Source organism: Vulpes lagopus, chromosome 1, assembly GCF_018345385.1.
Source record: "Vulpes lagopus strain Blue_001 chromosome 1, ASM1834538v1, whole genome shotgun sequence".
Taxonomy (NCBI): Eukaryota; Metazoa; Chordata; class Mammalia; order Carnivora; family Canidae; genus Vulpes; species Vulpes lagopus.
The window spans coordinates 171592017-171607875 of NC_054824.1; positions in this window are offsets into that span (position 1 = coordinate 171592017).

Here is a 15859-nt window from a genome sequence, read left to right on the forward strand (position 1 = left end):
CTCAGCGGTTTAGCGCCACCTTCAGCCCAGGGCATGATCCTGTAGACCGGGGATCGAGTCCCACGTCGGGCTCCCTGCCTGGAGCCTGCTTCTCCCTCTGCCTGTGTCTCTGTCTCTGTCTCTCTTTGTCTGTCTGTCTCTCTCTCTCTGTGTGTCTCTCATAAATAAATAAAATCTTTAAAAAGAAGAAGAAGAAGAAGAAGAAGAAGAAGAAGAAGAAGAAGAAGAAGAAGAAGGTAATAGTGACTCAGTCCTACTCTCCAGAGGGGACCAGAAGACAGATGCTGATGAGGCCTTATGCAGATGACAAGGCAGATTTCTGGGAGAGCAGGAGGGTGAACACACATCTCAGGGCCAGAGAGGCCAGGGAGGGGTGACCCTAGAAGAACCCCAGGAGGGGAAGCAAGCGCAATTCTCAGAGCCGTCCAGGGATGCAGTCTGACAGGAGAAGCGCCAGGGGGAAAGATGCTTCCAACCCAAGGCTGGTTTGTCCTGTCCCCGGCAGAGAAAACGGACCACCTTCTGTGTCCTTCCTGACTTTTCCCCGAAGGCAGAACCAGACAAGCACAAAGCCGCACACTCACCCCTGTGATTTCTGTGTGTGCTTTACTCATGCCTGGGGGCCTGCATGGAAGAGAAGGGATATTCCAGCCCCTGACACGGGACAGCTCCCTCAAAGCCACTCTAAGTTCCCGTATGTGAAATTCTTTAAAATCCATTCCGAGGGCCTCAGAAATGCACATTTTTCCTCCCCGAGTGAACCACGTCAAAGGGCATATTTGCCAAGGCCTCACCCCTAGAGCCGAGCCATCACATGCCTTCCCGAAAGTCTCTGCCTGGTGGCAGGTCTGCCTGGGACCCAACCTGGGCAGCTGCTGGGCAGGCCTATCCCGCCCCGCCCCCCCCGCCTCCCCATCCCCCACCCCACCCCCGCCACCCCCACCCCGGGGGCTGCTCTGACCGGAAAGCCAGGCTGCTCCATCAGCCCCCCCTCACCTAACGGGCCGCCAGGGAAGGGCCCGCGGCCCACACGCTCTCACTTCCTCTTTCCTAGAACAGAAATACGGCAGCGGCTTCACGCACCCACCGAGGAGAAATATTGCGTACCTTCTCCTACACCTGGACTTGGTTCTTTTCTGCACACTTTTATTCCCTCTTCTGCACCACTCACGGGTTCCTCTTCACCCAGCTCACTCTCGCCTTCTCTCTCTCTCTCTCTCTCCCTCTGCTCGTTCCCTCGCCTCTTCCCCTTGTAGCTTCCTACCAAGGCCCCTGGCACACCGCACCTGTTCCCTTTGAGCTTCCCTCCTTCCCTGTGAGCCTGCCCCTTTCCACGCCTCAGACCCCCGTCCCTTCTTGCGGATCCCCGAGCCCAGAGGGCCCTGCGCCTCATTCCCAGGCCCCGTGCCCTCTACCTCCAGCTTCTCCTGCTCAGTTCAGAAAAGAGCTGGCCAGAGAAATCTGTCTCCTCCCCCTTTGCCCCTCCTCCCCCCTGGCACACAAAAGGGGACAGAGGCACCAGATGGCCTGGTGCTAGCTGAGGGGCTCGGGGAGGCTGCCGCCCCACAGAGGCCCCTGCTGGGCCTTCGAGCTAGTCCAAGCTGCTGCCGGGCCCAGCCACCCAGCTGGCAGAGGAGCAGGGCACAGGGCCAGCCCTCAGCTCTCCCTGCCAGCTCCCCCTGCCCGGTCTGCCCCTCGGCCAGTCTGGGAGGGGGGCCTGCTCGCCAGCTGAAAAGCAGAGAGTGGCACCGCGTGCCAGAGCTGCAAGCACCAGGGGCCAGGGCCCAGTGGCCTGCAGGGACACCCAGCTTTCCCCGGAGGAAGAGTGCCTGGCAGTCTGCTCTTTCTATGGGACAGGCTGTGCCAAGGGGGGCTGGAATCAGCAATGGGTACCTGGGCCACAGAGAAGCTGACTATCCCCCAACTCCTCTCCACAAAAGGTTTGATGATGCAGGGAATCGTGTTAATGCTGCCACATATTCAGTGGCCAGGTGAGCCGTGCAGTACACGAAGTCATCTACTGTAGTATCCCTAACCCTGTAATGGTTCTGCAGGGTAAGCATTTGGATCCCCATTGTACAGGCAAGGAAATGAGGCTCAGAGAAGTTCAATGACTTGCATCACAGCCAGAAAGCCATTGAACACAAGTTAGAGCTTCTTTCTAAGTAATACTCCATAAATCTCGCTAAGGTCGTGTTCCAAGGGTGGGTTCCTATTCTCTCGTTTTGCTTCGAATGTCCCATGAAGTCTTTAGGAAAGCCACACGGTGCAGGGCAGAAGCTTCCAATTCTGGCTGGCCATCGAAGGAGCCTGAGGGACTTTTTAAAAAATTAAGATCCCAAGACCCCTCCTCTGGAGGTTCTGATGTATACCTAGCCTGTCCAGGAGATACTTGTGTAGGAGCAGGGGCTTGGGGTAGGCAGACCCAGGCACCCATGACCAGTCCTGTGACTTTGAAAAAAGATGTTTGTATCTCTCAGAGCCCCAGTTCCCTAGTATAAAAAAAAAAAAATGGAGATAATAATGTTTATTTCATTGCGTTATGAGGACTGTATGGTGCTTGGCGATGTGCCAGGCATACCGTAAGTGAACAGTTGTCATCTCCCTTCCACTTCTCTTTAGAAACCTGAGGTTCCAGGGTCCAGACTTCAGAAAGCTAAAGAGAAAGGGGTGTAGCCCATGAATATTGCTCATGTTACACTGACCTTTGATTCATGCCTTAATAAAAGTCCATGCACCTTGCCCCAGGGTCAGCTGGCTCCCACAGAGCTGCAGGACAAACATGACAACAAGCCAGCTTGGAATAGGTGATTTCCAGGGGTGGACCCTCTGCTTTCAGAACTTCCATGGAAAGGGATCGAAACTGACCTACTCCACCCATGAAAGGTCAAACCCCAGCCTGGTTGAGACTTTCTGGAAACCTGTCAGTCCATCATACTGTTCCCTAGCCTGCCTGCCTTCATCCATCAAAAGACATATGTCCAGAGCCACCTCTACCAGCTGCCCCTCTGGACAGTGACAGGCTTGCCCTGGGGGGAAGCCTGTCCAGCCACCATCAGCCCCACAGGCTACTACTCTCTCCCACCAGCCCTAGGTATCTTCTAATCCTGTCCCAAACCCACTTCCCTACTTTGAAAGGAATGACGCCCAAATGTGCCCTTCGCTGTCAACAATGAGTGAGCTTTGACTTACCTTGAGGGTAAGCCTAGAGGAGAATCTTGCCTCTTCACCCTTGTAATAAAGAAGAGGTGTATTATGGGACATCCCTGGAACAGAGAGACCTCTCTAGAGTATACTCACCCGACATTCAGTATCATAAGAACACGGGTGGAGGCTCTGTCACACAGGCACCCTGCTGGGCACATTCACCTTCTTACCCTCCCCACCCCCACCCCAAGAAACACGCAGGTGGTGCCATTATCCTCATTTTATAGATGACCCGACTGAGAAGTCAGGCCATTCAAACAAGCTCCCACAGCTGGTGGGTGGTGGACTGAGGATTTAACGCCAGGCCTTCTGAGTCCCAGATCAGAGCATTTTGCACTCCACCGTTGGCTGCCCCTCTACAGTCTGTCTTGAATGTATTTCTCTCTCCCTCTTTACTACCCCCAGTGGAATCCACCATCACTGCTCACCTGGATCACGATATGAGCCTCCCAGTGAGTTTCCTTGTTCCTGTTCATGGGGCCTAAAATCTGTTTTCTACAACAGCCAGAGGGGTCCTTTTCAAGAAGTGATCATATTACTCCCCCACTGCATGTAAAATAAAACCTACTTCCTTACTATGGCACATAAGATGTCATGTGATTTGGCCCCTGCTCCCTCTCCCTCCACACCTGGCACTTCCCTTCCCCTCTGCCACTGCATTCCAGCCTTTCTGGCCTCCTGTCCACTCCTTGAGATTCTCTTAGCCCAAGCTGTGCACATGTTCCTTCTCTCTATTTTTCACTATGTGTACCATCCTATTTATTTGCTTTGCAGTTCTTATAACTACCTGAAAGTGTATTATTTATCTACTTCTTGAGGGTTCTTTTTTGTTTTGGGGGGGGTTGTTTTGTTGTTGTTGTTGTTCTGGGGGAAGGGCCATCTGTCTGTCTCCATTACAGTCCCTTCCCATAATGTAAGCTTCACAAGATAATTTGGTCATGCACCCAACTACATTCTTTGTGCCTGGAACAGCACCTGACCAACAGTAGGTACTCAATAATCATCTGTTAAGCAAATAAATGAAGGCTAAAGAGACCTCAGAGATGTTGGGCTGACAAGTAGGGCAGCTGGGGCAATGTACCCTGCAATAGCAAAATGGCTCCATAGAGCTCCAGGCAGCCACTCAAGAAAGCACATCAATTCTGAAACTTAAAGACATAAAGAAGTCACATGAAGGCAGCCAACTGTCTGGCCAAGGAAGGAGGACTATTTGGAAACTAGGAGGCAAAGAAAGAATAAAAATTGCTGGGTTTGTGCTGTTTGCTATGATTGTTTAAGGCCACTCAGGGGGTTTCTGCAGTGGCTTAACATGACCAACATGAAGCCTCTAGAAAATAGAGGAACTTGAAGAGAGGAGAGAACTAAATGTTGTGGACTAAAATGGAAGAGGCTCCCAGAGCTTGATCTCTCCTAGGTAGGCTCAGAGAGTCTTCTTCCAGAAGAAAACAAAAGAAGGAGGGGGAAGAGGAGAAGAAAAAGGAGGGGAAGGGAGGAAGAGGAAGAAGGTGGGGGAGGAGGAAGAGAGGAGAAATAGGGAGAAGGAGGAGAAGAATGAGGAGGAGGAGAGGGAGAATGAGGAAGGAGGGGATCCCTGGGTGGCGCAGCGGTTTGGCGCCTGCCTTTGGCCCAGGGCGTGATCCTGGAGACCCGGGATCGAATCCCACATCAGGCTCCCGGTGCATGGAGCCTGCTTCTTCCTCCGCCTGTGTCTCTGCCTCTCTCTCTCTCTCTCTCTGTGACTATCATAAATAAAAAAAAAAAAAAAAAAAGGAGGAAGGAGAAGCAGGGGAGGAATGAAGGAGGAGGGGAAGAAGAGGAGAGAGAAGAGGAAGATGAGAAGGGGTGGGGGAGGAGAAGGATGAGGAAGAAGAGGGAAAGATGGGAAGGAGGAGGGGAAAGGAGGGGGAGAAGGGATGAGGGGAGGGGAGGAAGAGAGGAAAGAGAAAGGGAGGGGGAGGGGAGAAAGGGAGAGGAGGAAGGGAAGGAAAGAAAAAGGAAGAGGGAGGGGGAGGGGAGATGGACAGAGGGGGAGAGGGGGAGGGGGGAGGGGTAGATAAGGAGAAGGAGAGGAGGGAGAGAAGAAAGGAGGGAGGAGGAAGGGGAGAGGAAGAAGAAAAGGGGGAGGAGGAGGAATAGGATCGGAGGAAGGACAGGGGAATTAGGAGAAGGATGAGGAGAAAGGGGGAGGAGAAGTGGGAAAGAGGAGGGAGAGGAGGAGGAGAAGAAAGGGAGAAGGATGAGAAGGATGAAGAGGAACAGGGGAGGAGGGCCTGGAGAAAGGGGAGGAAGGGGATGATTAGGAGAAAGAGCGAAGAGTGAGAAGGACTAGGAGGGGATAAAAGGGGAGGAGGAGGAGGAAGATGAGAAAGGGAGGAGGAGTGGGGAGGCGGAGGAGGAGGAGCAGCAGCAATCACAAACAAAGCAGCCCCGCCACCACAAAGCAGGAGCAGCCAGTTTCCAGATGACCTTCACGGTGAAGGTCACCTGGGGAAGCCACAGCGCACACCCCGATTCGAGAGGGTCACCAGTGCAGTCAGGGTGAGAGGCGGGAGGGGGAAAGCAAGGCAGCACCCCATGAAATGGCCAGCCCGGCTCCTCCGGCTGGGGGCTGTGCTTGGCTGTACCTCCCCTGCCACAGACCACGTGTCTGGGATGCTCGGCGCCTCGGCAGCAACGTGGCTCATCCCTCTGCAGCAACGTGGCTCATCCCTCTGCAGCACCGACTTTACTGGATCATTCGGTGCAAGAATTGTTTCGATTAAACATATAGGGACTTCTTTCATAATAGATGCTTGATGTATGTGAATTTCTAAGGTGAAATAGGAGTAGTTCAGAAATCCTGTACCCGTAGTAGTCTTTATAAACACCCCAGGAAGTATTGCCTCTCTCCCGTCGCTCACAGGCATCACTAGGCCAGATGCAAGGGCTCTGGCACCTGACTCCCTGAGTGTGAATAACAAGTTATTCAACCCCTCTGTGCCTCGGTTTCCCCATCTGTGATAATGGGCCAGCATTCATAACACTTGCCTCAGCAGACACCTGTGTAAAGTACACATAAAAGCACAAGTAAGTGTTGGCTATTTTATTGTTCTGGTGGTTGAGCCCTCGATCCTCAATCCGACACCACCTTGAATCACCTTCTCTCCCCAACAAGAGCACTGGCAACAGTGTCTGGCTCCCAGACACAACTGATGAGGTACAGGCACCAGCAGCTTTCCTCCAGCCCCCTCCAGAGAGGTGGGAATGAAGACTCTGAGGGGCTCTCACCTCAGGGCTCTGCCCATGCTCCAGACATCCCTTACCTGCAAGGCACTTCTTGGCTACCCACTCTCACTGTACCCCGCCCCCTGCCCTTTTCTACCAACTCCTGCACATCCTCAGGGACAGGGCTGGGACTAAAGTGAAGCAAAGTAGACTTTCAGGGCACAAAATATAAGGAGGCTTTTCTTTTAGAGTCACGCGAGTGGTCATCATCTCGCCTAAACTCATTCATCCAAGTCTGCTTGATGTCTCTGATGGCTCTTATATCCTATCAACCTCCACTATAACTGCATATTGACCTGTCTGGCTCCCTGCTTGGTATATCATCCTTTTTCCTCCTGTATGTAGAGCCTCGTGCTTGCTGAGCACAGGGAAGGAGCCCAATGAATGGTGAATAGATGCTGAATGAGTCATTTTCCAGGAGACCCAGAAGCCTGTGCTAATCATCCAGGTGGGGTGATAGCCTGGAAAAGAAGTGAGGAAGGAAGAAGGGGAGAAGGGCAGAGTGGAGGAAGTACCTGGTTGGCTTATGGTAGAAATGCCCTTGACCAGAAGGATAGACCCCCCCCCCAAGAAAGAGCAAAGCACCCCTTTCCCCTCCTTTCTGACATACACAGTACCCTAGAACTCTCTCCATCATTGCTTCGTTCATGCAGCAATCCTGTACTGAGCACCACTAGCACCAAGCCCTCTGCCGGAGTCCAGGACAGAGGTGGGTGGGCAGGGCCCTCCTCCAAGGACTCCCTGGAGGCCACCGTGGACCCAGCAGTTTCTGTTTCTCACCATTCTGATTATGGGCCCTATGTGCCTGATGCTGACATACTGAGTTGTGGTGATCTCAGCCTTCAGGCCTCCTTGTGACAAGCTGACTGTCAGGCTTGTGCTTCAGGAGAGACACAGCAAGATGTGATGAAAATACACACGAAAGCTCAGGAGGTTGAGTTATGGTACCTTGGGCATCACTGATTCTCTCATCTCTGGTCCTCTATCCCCTGACCCCTCCCTTGTAAAGTCCTGATAGGCCCCAGAATGGCCAAAGGAGAATCCCCACACCAGGAAACCAGTTTCCAAAAAGGAGGGGACACAGGAGGCCATGGAAATAGCAGAGAATTTGCATGGATTTGAACCTCAAGGGTGGCAGGTAACTGCAGAGTGACCATGGTTGTGCCGTCTAGAATCGCTGTGCCCCAGTCCCAACATTGCTAATGACATGACATGACACATGCAAAGGCCTGGTCCTAGGTAAACTTCAACAATGCCAACTCCCTTCCCTTGAATAATGGACAGATATACCCATACAGATTTTTAAAAGTTCTTTTTGTAATTGATACGTTGCAGTGACTCCCCCACTTAAAAAACTATTGTCTAAGGTTGACTGTCAATGCCCACTAGAGTTGTCAAGCAGCAGATCATTCCACTTCTGCCCAGCAGCAATCCATGCTCCTTTCTGGAGACAGGTGGCACAAGGGCAACTACCTCCACCTGGGCATCTGGAAATGCTAAGAAAAAGAGGGAAGCCTGGGTTGGTTTGGAAGACTTTGGTGGGAGACAGGAAGTGAAGGGAGATGGCTGAGTCCAAGGGCAGTCCAGAAAGGAAGACCAGCATGAGCAAGATATTCAAGGGGGGACAGCAGGTGACACCCGGGGCGGGGAAGGGGACCGCCCATGGGCCCTGTGCTGGAGAGGTGAGAGGAGATACAGCACCACCAATAATGAAGGTCTGGTCCAAAAAGGACTTGTATTCAAAATAATGAGTTTGCATTGGTCCCAGATGTCAGAGAGAGGCACCCTCCAGCAGCAGGCTGGGTGGGAGAGGATGGAGAAGGTTCCAGGCAAGGTCCCTGTGATGACAGAGGCCCACAAATCATTAGAGCCCACGTTAGGACCTATGGCCCGGGATCAGAAAAGGGATCAGGAAGTGGATTCAAGCGATGTGTGGTTGGTAAGAACGGCAAATAGAGAAAGTAGGGATGAGCAAAAGGGGGGCATCGAAGATAACTTCCACGTTTCAGGCATCCAGACGAACGGCTGGACAGGGAACCCAAAAGGAGTCAATCAGAGTCAACTCAGTTTTAGATAAACTGACTTTGAAACAGCTGAAGGACGCGGGGGGTGCTCCCAGGGGTGCTCACAAGCAGCACAGAGCCCAGTGCTGAGTCGGCGGGTCATCCCTGCAGACTCCCCGGCTCTCAAGGTCCTGTTTCCTCATCTGCCCAGCGAGGCTGACCCCCACGTCATAGAATTCTGGAAAGAATGTACACCAACCAAGACGGCGGTGGGAAGGCACCCAGCCCCATGGCTGGCACATGGTGGGAATTCGATATTTCTTGAACTTGAAGGTGATCGTGACCATCGAGGTCTCTACTGGCATGCCATCACCCGAGTGTGGGGGCAGCTGGTTCTTTTCATCATGGTCTCTTCGAGTCACAGCTAGAGGGAGCGGATCGTGGTGGAGGTTGCCAGGGGACCAGCCACTGAGGCTCTCCGTGGCCACCTCGTTCGCTCCCACGCCAGGGATGTGCCTCTTCCCACTCCCCCTCAGCCTCCCTGCCCCGACAGGATTCCAGAGACAAGGAGGTGCTCTCCAGCCTGACTCAGGCAAACTGAGGGCTGGTTTCTGACATGCAGGCCCTGAGGCAAGTCTTGCTCTGGGAAGATAAACAGGTTTTTATTACCTCTACCTTAGGACAAAGCCTCAACCTCTGGCTGCCATGAGAGGCTCATTCCCAGGGAGAAAAATGACCTCTACCTGTAGGAGTGCATGTGACATCTTCCTGGCTAGACTGCGAGCTCCTTGAAGGTAGGAACTGGGTCCCTCGTGTCCCCCTTTCCTCCTGGCACCAAAGCACCATGCCCATCTGAGTATATGGTCAAGGAAGGTTTCTTGAATTTTAATTCCTTGTGTTTGGTTTCTGCTTTTCTGTCTGAGGTGAGCAGTTAGACACTCCTCAAAACTCAACAGAGAAATGTCATTCGTGCCGGGTCAAGGTTAACAGGGTCCAGAGCCAACAGTTCCTGCTGTTTCCTTCTCCCCTTCCCGACTCTGCACCTGCCCAGCCTGTGGTGCTGAGGGTCTCTGGAGTAGAATCCTGAGTCAGGCCTGAGACAATGCATTAGGTCCCTCAGTAGATACAATTCAGTTCACCTGTCCCCAAATTACATCATCTGGAGCAGGAAATTGAGGCAGCTCCAAGAAATTTCTCCTCCTCCTGCAACTCAAACACTGGTCTATGGAGCACTGGAGTAGAACACAGGACGCTAGGGCCTGCTCCCTGACACTCCCATGGGGGCACGCCACTAAAAACGAGCCAATAAACGCACACTCACCTTCCTCCCCTACATCTTCTCTTTGCTGGGTCACCCCTGCACCCTCTCTGGCCAGTACAATGCAGACAACCACGGCTGCTGCTCACTCCGACTAACTAGGGCCATGACACGTGCTAACTCAGCCCCATAACAGCAGCTCTGGGTGTTTCAGCAAAGGGGATTGCTCCCAGACCAGCCTTCCCTCCCTGTGATCCCCCAGGCTGGCTGCAATCTCACTCCATGATGAGCGCCTGACCGCACCCCCCCCCCACCCCACGAGCAGTCAGTGATCCAAGGCCTTCACTTGGAGAACAATCCACTTAGATTGCAGAGGTTTGGGAAACCTGGGGAGATTTTTCCTAAATGAGATCCCCCCCACCACCACCACTTCCAGCACAGACTCCTAGTTGCCTAGCAACTGGAGGACGAGATCTGGGAAATCTGGAGCTTAATCCACAGCCCCCTGTGCTGTGATGAGCTCGGTGTGGCCCACCTCAGGGAGGGAATGTGCCGCAGCTGATAATTATCAGGGGGTAACAACCATAATCCCAGACCTGCTATTATTACTGTGTTTACCAAGGAGCAATTGCTACAGAAGCTCACACCACTGGCCTTTCCCAGGCCCTCACCCTTCCCGCCCCTTGCTGACTAAGGGAGTAGAAATAGCCTCAGGCCGTTCCCAGGAGGAGAAGCCACAGCTTCGGAGCGCCCCAGGGCGTTCTGACACCGGTTCTGCCGCTTAAGCTGCTCCCCAAAGCTGTGAGTGGCCCCCAAAGAAGCCAGAGGAAGGATGTGAGTGAGGTTCTGGGCACACGCCCTTGACCTGCGCGGGGGCAGGGAGCATCCAGAGCCAAGAGAACCAGGGATGGTGTTTGGGATACAAGGGGGCGCTGGTCTTGTTAAGGGAACGCTGGGCTCGTTTTCCTTCCTGAAGGCCGGGGTCTGCTCTCTGCCTTCCTTTCCGAGTGGCCCCCTGAAGGCCAGCTAAGCATGAGGAAGAGATGTGGAGTTGAGAATGTTAAGCCTGCCCTCCGCCCCCCACCCCCGGCCCCTTCTTGTCTTTGCGTCTCCTCCAGCTTTGTCCATTGTGGTGGGAAAGAGTAAGAGCGAATTCCATCCAGTGTGGTGATGCCAGTGAGGAAGGAGGACAGAAGTCTATAAAGCCAGCCCACAGTCTTGTCTCTCTCGGGCACTCCCTTGTTTATGAGCTGCCAGCCTAAGCTTCATGGTTGAAAAAAACCACCCTGACTTTCAGCAAATTTTCTCTCTGAGAATGATATGTCACCCTTCCAGAAAGCCTTCCAACTCTGCCTTCTGTCTGCATCCTCCATGCCCTGGGTCCTCAATTCTGGCTCTGGCAATCGTAGCTTGATGTGCCCCACCTCTTTGGTTTCTTTCTGTGAGGCAAAAGCCAGAGACCCTGGAGCCTACCTGGGAGCGAAGATGATGAGGGCCAACAAATCAAAGTCCTGGAATCTTAGACTGTTACATTTTGGCATGACATTAGATCTACTTGAATCTAATGTTCCCATTTTACAGATGAGGAAACTGAGACCCAGGGACACACTCCTGGGGAGCGGCAATACTGAAACTGGAGTCCAAACCTCCAGACTTCTGTTCAATCATTCTTTCCAGCACACCAATCCACCCTCCCCCTTCCTCCATTCTGTTTGCACTTGGGCTTCAGATCACAGAAACCCAGATTTTAAAAAATGAGCAAAAACCTAGCATGGTAGGGTTAAGGTACCACACACTTGGAGCTTTTCAAAAAAATTTTTCCAAGGGTCTTATCCCAGCCCCAAAGCATTATTTTCAGGTAAACGAAGTTGATAATGCTACTCTCATTGTGTAGATAAGAGTGTGGTTTGCAGACAGTTTCCCAAAACGGAGGCCAGAAAGAGTTGCCCTGAGTCACAACAGGGATGTGCCAAAGTGGGGAAGAAGAGTTCACGTTTCCTGACTTTGTGCAGTGCTCTTTCCACTGCACCCCATGCCTCCATCAACGAGGTGCTGTCACTCAACTAATCAAACTAACCAGATGAAACTGTCACGGGCCCCTTCCAGAGAAGAAGGGCCACACAGCTCGAACCAGCACAGCATTTTAATTCTTAGCTAACATGCTTCCTCCGCAAGTCACTGGTTCCCTGAAAGTCGTCCTTGAGGAGAAACCATCTTTCCCTCCCAGCTTCCTCGAGCCCTTGGGAGAAGAGCACCCCCACTCTGATCCCCACTCCCGGTGGGAACATGGCAGTGAGAAGAGCCCGCTCAGCACCCACGCATGCCTCCGCCAGGGTGTCCGTGGGTGGTGGCCTCCAGCGCCTTTTGCAAGCTGTGGGATGCTCACCAGGAAGCCCAGCTTGTTAGGGCGGTTATGGGCTCCTGCCTCGGCCTCCCTGCTCAGGACGAGAGTTTCTCTGCTCAGACTCTTGCAGACCTTGTGATAAGGCAGTGGTGCCCAAACTTCAGAAAGCATTAAAATCACTGGGTTGTGTACATGTGTGTGTTTGGGGGTGTGGGGGGATAGATAAGCAAAGATTGCTGAGCCCCATCCTGGAATTTCTGATTCAGTAGGTGTAGAGGAGTCTGTGCATCTGAATTTCAAGGTCCCAAGTGATGCTCACTTTGAGAACCACCGTGATAAAGGACACGACCCCATGCAATCTGGGTCAGCTACACAGGCCTGGGATGTGGGGAGGACCCAAGAGCATGGAAAGGAAGGTTGGGGCTGGGAAGGAGTCTCCCTGAAGACCAGCCACCCGCGCTGACATTCAGCATGGGCAAGTGGTGTACACACGTGTGATTACTTAGATGCTTGTCCCCAGATGAATGCAGCAATGTGGGATGGGAGCCCGAGATGAAAGGCTCTGGGAACTCAGTGGATGATGTTCTCACTATTTTCACTGCCCCTCCCCCCTCCACTCTCAACTGCTTCCCTTCAGAGAAAGTTTCCTGAGCTTTGGCCTGCGGCTACCTCACAGGCAAGGCAGAGGGCAAAGCCTGGATCTCTAGGTGCACCTGTCTTCCCAGCACAGGGACCTCAGGGTGGGGCGCGGAGAGCTCAGAGAGCAGGGACTGGTCACTTGCTGGCCACATGGGAACAGGACCCTGGTGGACCGCTGATGAGGAAGGTGCCTGGTAGGGACAGGGAGAAGGCGGGGGCAGCCCAGCCCAGCCACTGCTGCCATCTACGCATGACTGCCCCTCCCTCCTAGGCTCCCTCAGCAGGCCCATTCAGGGCCAGACGTTTGCCAGATTTCTAAGAGGGCAGGAATCTACCCCCTTGGGAGGCAGAGGGGGGCAGAGTGGCTCTGGGAGAAGGGGCCACATATGTGATGGGGTTCAGACTTTTCATCCCGGCCCCAGCTTCCTATCTCCCCTGGTCTCTTGGGGCCAGGAAGCTGGGAGAAGAGAGAAAAATACTCCCTCTGCATTATTGGGAGCGCATGGATGCTTGGAGCATAAGATTGCCAGGAATGGTGGAAAGCAGGGGCCTTACAGCTCAAAGAAATAATGATTAAATGCCAAGAAAGCTGACCTAGCCCTCCTGAGTCATTTCCCAAAGAGCTTCCCAGTAGTCAATGGGTTTACTGTACCCAGAGCCTACCTTATCTGTAGGCTGAAAAAAAAAAGGCATATAGTATAATTTAAGGGGGAGCCAGGCAGATTACCCCCCCACCCCCACCCTCGATCTCTCTCTCTCATCACCAACAGTAGGACAGAAATTAGTTTTCATTGCTTTGGGACTTAAGCTATTTTGAAGGGGAAGCATGGCAGGGATGGGGCCAGGAACATAAAAACTCTGGGACTCTTCTTTGCAGCAAAAGGATGCCATCTGCGAGAAGGTGTGGAGTGGATAAGAAAACAAGTAGGGGACAGAAAGAGAACTTGAGAAGTCCCTAACCAACCCTGCCCCCATGAGGAGGCCCTGCACATGTGGCCTCATACTTGTGCCAGAGGAGCATCTCAGACATGCCACCCTTGGCCCTGTGAGCAATATGTTTGGCCTCCTCCCTGCATCCACACCCTCGCCTCTTCCCGCCTCCCACCTGTCAGGCATGTTGCAAGACTCCCTTGACCAATGTTTACAAATGCTCCAAAGAAGAATGACCCAGTTGCCAAATTCCTGAGTCATCTGGCCTAGTCACCCTTTGCTCCTGTGGTCCAGCCTTCCCACCAGAGTGGAGGTCATACTCGCAATGTTTCTTCACAAGGGCTAACTAACTACGAAGCCCAGCAAGCTCCCTAGACCTGCCTTTTTACAGAAATGGGCGGTAGGAAGAGAAACTCTTACTAAGTCCCTAATATATAAGGGACTGGAGCAGATATACTGTCACATACATTACATTATCAAATGTCACAGGCCGTGTGTGTGCCTTTATATCCATTTTCCAGCTGAGGTAGCAGAAGCAGAGAGGTCAAACTGACCCAAAGACAGTAGCAGAGCCAGGAGTGGAACCTGGTTGTCTTTACCTGGGTTCCCTAAAAAGCAGAGCCTGAGGAGCACCCGGCTGGCTCAGTCACTAGAGTGTACAACTCTTGATCTCGGGGTCATGGGTTCGAGCCCCACATTAGGGGTAGAGCTTACTTAAAACTTGAGTACATACTCACTTGAGTATGTGACCCAGGAAGGCAGAACGAGGAAAGGAGAGAGAGCCTGCACAGCGGTGAGCAATGAAACTGCCCATGAAGGTCAGCTGGTTGACCAGTACTATGGAGCCATCTGAGGATACTTTGAAACATCTCAAGATCATTCATGAGGAAGAAAGGGAGAGAGCATTTAACCATTGGCCGCAGTTCCCCACTCACCGAGAGTTGGTCCACAACACCGGCTCTTTTTATTTTTTTTTTTAAGATTTTATTTATTTATGCATGAGAGACACAAAGAGAGAGAGAGAGAGAGAGAGAGAGGCAGAGACACAGGCAGAGGGGGAAGCAGGCTCCATGCAGGGAGCCTGACATGGGACTCGATCCCGGGTCTCCAGGATCAGGCCCTGGACTGAAGGCGGCACTAAACCGCTGAGCCCCCCTGGCTGCCCCCGGCTATTCCGTATCTCTGATTTGCGCATACATGAGCCTGGGAACGCTGCACAGAACTGGCCAGAGCAGCAGAGGCTGGAAGTAGATTCCAGGCAGTGAATATTGGATGTGGTGGCCAAGGCCAGTGCTGGGGACATAAGCCCCCCCCCAACCAACCACACCGCCATCCCAGATATGATGAGTAACGTATACATGACATGGTCACTGGGCCACTCGGGAGAAGGGCCGAAATGTGAATCACAGTGCATGACTTCTAACCATTCATCCAACAAATATTTATTACAGGCCCACTATGTGCCACACACTGGGGTTTAGCAGTGAGCAAGAAAGACAGGATCCTTGCTCTGATGGGTCTTAAATTCTGATGGGGGTGGGGTGGGGTGGTGGGAGGAAACACAGCAACTAAACAAACAAGCGCTGATCAGATATCAGGCCCTGAGCTGAGCATCAGGAGACCCCGGAAGGAAAAGTGTTCTTGTCAGGGAGACACAGGAGCAAAGTACCACAATCTAATATGGTAACTGTTGGGGCGCCTGACTGGCTCAGTGGTTGAGCGTCGACTTCGGCTCAGGTCATGATCCTGGGGTCCCGGGATGGAGTCCCGCATCGGGCTCCCTGCAGGGAGCCTGCTTCTCCCTCTGCTGTGTCTCTGCCTCTCTTTCTCTCTCTGTCTCTCATGAATAGATGAATAAAATCTTAAGAAAATAATAATAATATGGTAACTGCTGTGGTCAGGGTCTGCGTACTCTCATTCAGAATGCAGGGAAGGGGTATTTTACTCCAGACTGGGGAGTGGAGGGCATCAGGAAAGGTTTTCTGGAAAGGATGAGACAAGCTCTTTTGAAGGCATCTCTGAAGTGGGGGGAGGGAACAGCACGGGTAAAGACCGGAATGAGAGTATACCATGCTCAAGAAAACAACGAATCATTTGGTGTGACTGGAGGGTGCCATATACGCAGGGTGGTGTCAAAAGATGAGGCAAGGAAGGGAGGCAGGAAACAGACCACGGACTCTTGAGTACCTAACACTGAAGCATTTGGATTGAATT